Genomic DNA, 3,930 nt, shown 5'->3' with positions numbered 1-3,930 from the left:
TTTGCAACTATTTCTTCATTTTTTATTTTTTTTTCGTTTTTGTGTCTGTATTTTGATAGGTTAAATGTATATCAATACTGGAGTTGCTTGTTCTTTACTTTGCAACCATTGAGAAATTAGATAAGGAAGTTGAAGTGCAGTTCCACAACATACTGATGTTGAGTTCAGATGACAGAGTATATGTAGCCTTAACCCGGTGTATAACGGTAGATAGGTGAAATCTGATAGATCATCAACTCGAGTAAAGCATATAAACCAAGTAGGAAGCCAAAGACAGTTCATACGCATGCAAAAGATGAATGGATCAACTTATAAGTAGCTTTACTGAAGATTCTTGATTTTCAGATTGTCTATTACGAGTATGATTCGCTGCCCAAATCAAGCAAGAGTGCATACTTTATTGGAATTTATCTCTTTTGTTTGTGGGGAGGAGGAAAACATTGGAATTTATCAATTAACATGTATATATGATGTAACTATTTGTTTAGATTAATCAATCTAATGGGTCGAGGCATAAAAGCACAAGAACAAAAATCATTTCAAAGTCTATATTATTGGGCCCATGTGCACATTGATTATCGTTATCTAGTAATACTTTGAAAAAGATTGGTATTTATGTTATTTATACATATATAAAATCTGCAAATATATGCTGTCTCTTTATTTTTTTCCACCTATTCAACCAGTAAAGGAAAAAATGAGAAATTATGATGTGTAATTTTTAAAACTAAATCCACAGAAAGTTGTATGAATCTAACAAATTGAGTTCGCTTGGATAGGATTAAAATTTAGTCAAATCATCTTTTAATTTTTTTTTAATTTTTTTAGGTGTTTGGTAAATTAAAAAAGTACTTAAACAAAGCTAAAAATTGATTTTAAAATAAAAGTGAGAAGCTGGGTAGTTTTAGCTTTTTACTTTTTAGATTGATTTTTTTTAAAAATTTTACCAAGATATTTACCTTTTTATTCCTTGTATTTTCCCCAATTCAAACAATAACCCAAATCTATAGCCTTAAATATATTATTTTTATTTCTTTTTCTCTTTATCGCTTCTCTCCGTCTCTTCCCTTCAATTTCCTCTTCATCTTTCACCTTTGCTTTTGCTTTAATAGAATTAGAATTATATATAGTTCAACTTATTTATGGTGTTAACCGCTTTAATGACATTTAAGCCATTTTGACAACAAAAAAGTGTTTAACAACACTTATTTATCAAACACATCAACAACTCTTTTTCAATTTCAGCAATTGTATCCAAGCACTAATCTACTTCATTTATAAGCACTTATTTTTAATTTTTAAATATATAAGCTAAAAGAAAATATTTTTAATCCTATCCAAATGAGTTCATTATAGAAGGTGAGTAAGCAGGGGCGGAGCTACAGCCACCGAAGGGTGGTCAGATGACACCCTGCGGCAGAATTTTTTTTTGAGTAAATAGATTAAATATAAATATTTATGGTTATATACATGTTGTTGCACACTCTTAACATGCAAGCTAGAGAAGCATAATCCAGTGGTCAAGAGTGTTCATTTCCTCATTAACAATCCGGGTTCGGACCTTGGGAGATGTATCAGTGCTTTATTTTCTTTATTTTAAGGAAAAAGATAATATTTTTAATCCTTTCCAAACGAGTTCATTATAGAAGGTGAGTAAGGAAAAATTGTGAAATGAGCTGCAAAAATAAATGACATACCATAAACAGAGAAAAATCAAAATTTGCAAATAAGATTCACTGCATCAAAATCAGATATAATAAGTATAGAAGTTATATCAACTTTCCATAAACATTGTTTACCAAAAATAAAATAAAATTCAGTGTATCAAAAGCAGACACTATAAGTATAGAAGTTATAGCAACTTTCCATAAATATTGTTTACCAAAAAAAAAAACTTTCCATAAACATTCAGAACTCTCTGCTATAAATTGAGAGAAAGAAGTTTGAATAAGACACAATCCACAACCTCAAAATATTAACCAAATGGCAAAGACCAGCATCTCAAAATCTCTCTTCGTCATCCTTTTCATTGTGCTACTTTTCTCAGGTATTTACTTTTTCAAAGGCGAATTTATGATAAATATATTCTTACTTTTAATTTAAGTATCAATACTTCTTTTAAATCTATTTCAGAAATAATGTATTTTTTGTTATATTTGATAACTTTTTAAATTCAAGCGTTTTACTTTGGATCGCTTTAAATCACAAGATGTAAAAGACATTTTGCGCCACATGCATGAGTCATATTTAATTATAAAATTACAAAATTTAAAGTCTCATTTTTTTAAAAAAAAACTTCATGTATAGTCAATGTTTTCTTTCTTTTTGTACTTGAATTTGTTGCGTCTGAGTTTAAAAATAATTTTTTCACCTTCACGAGGTAGTGATAAAGTCTGAATATACTTTATTTTTTTTGAATTTTACTGGATATGTGGTAGTTGTTATTGTCGTCGTCTGGTGAAACTAAGACACTTAACTTGAAACGATTGAAGTAAAATATTACTCCCCTGTCTCATTTTATATATCGTTATTTTCGTTTTAGTCCGTCCCAAAAAGAATGTCACATTTCCTTATTTGATAATTATTTAATGACATCATTCTTATTTTATCCTTAGTGGTCCCATTTATTAAGAAAAGATAATTAAAAAGTAATATTAAGAGAGACAGTTTTGTAAATTTTACAAAGTCATCACTTATTTCTTAAATTTCGTGCCCAATCAAATAACTACAAATAAAATGAGACAAAAATAGTACTGGTTATAACAATGATTTTGACACTAACAAATTTTGTTGCTGCAGTTGAGGAGATAGGGGTTGAGGCAAAAGAATGTCAAGAAAAGCTGACGCATAATCATTGTGATTATAGCAAAGCAGACCTGGTATGCTTGCACGATTGCCAATATAGACACGGTCAAAGTGTCAAAACCAGTTGCACCAAGTATTGTATTTGTACCTGGGAATGTAATTAATGTCTTAAGTACTAGTTTATACTATATAAAGTACACTCCTATTCTCAAAGGTCCATGTTTTGTTTTTGATTCATTTATAAGAAATAATATTTGTCGGATGAATTAAGATTGATTTTTTGCCTATTTACAAAATGAACTAAAAAGAAATTCGGATCTCTTACGTGAAAAAATAAAAATAACTTATGAAGAAAGACATAAAATTATAAAAAATATTGTAAGTAAATTACAAAATCAATTCTTTCGTTTTGTTGTGGTTTTTTTATTCAAGTACTTTGGAGAACAACGACTTACGAGTAGCTAGCAACATAGCTTGCGTTTGTACCTGAGATATGAATTTATGATTTCAAATTAGCATTTGAAAATTGATTTGAGATCATGATTTGAAATTTTAAATTTTTCGAGTAAAAAAAGTAAAAACATGATTTGAGATTTCAAAATTTTAAAATATAAAACTTGACCGACAGACGTTCCTTTAATTCTTTAATGGCTAGTAAGATTTATTTTGTTAATTAAAAATTCTTATCAACGAGGGTTAAATAATGTTTCTCTCTCCCTTTGGGTGCTTCTAAATCTATCCAAAAAAAACGAATGAGGTGAAATATCAAAACTACCTGGATAAATCTCAAAATCCTCTAAAACAAAATTTTCATAGTTAAGAATTATGTGAATTCATAAACTTCAAGTTTGATTATCTATTTAAATCTTGATTATGCCTTTGTGACGTAGAGTTGACCACATAAAGGAAAGGCTAAAAGTGCTCAATTATGTCTCACTAATAACGAAGAAAATGACATCTTTCAAGAGGTCTCAAACGAGAAGGCTCAAAAATATCTTTAATGGTAAATTAGATAATTCTTCAAATATTCTTATCATTAATATTCATTATTTCACATATTTAAAATAGTTAAATATAATTTTATAATTCAAATTTTTCTCGCCTTAAAACTTGACACATAACATA

At 28.4% G+C, this 3,930-nt stretch overlaps 1 long non-coding RNA gene across 1 annotated transcript; it reads left to right on the top strand.

Annotated features, from left to right (window-relative positions):
• The first annotated feature begins 1,822 nt into the window (after nucleotides 1–1,822).
• Nucleotides 1,823–3,018, top strand: LOC124889458. The gene is made up of 2 exons (XR_007048472.1): nucleotides 1,823–2,047; nucleotides 2,800–3,018. It is a non-coding gene; the product is annotated as an uncharacterized LOC124889458 (long non-coding RNA).
• Nucleotides 3,019–3,930: the final 912 nt, after the last annotated feature.

The sequence above is a fragment of the Capsicum annuum genome, chromosome 12 (assembly GCF_002878395.1).
Source record: "Capsicum annuum cultivar UCD-10X-F1 chromosome 12, UCD10Xv1.1, whole genome shotgun sequence".
Taxonomy (NCBI): domain Eukaryota; kingdom Viridiplantae; phylum Streptophyta; class Magnoliopsida; order Solanales; family Solanaceae; genus Capsicum; species Capsicum annuum.
Note: the sequence above shows the minus strand (reverse complement) of the source record. Positions and strands in the feature narration are given on the sequence as shown.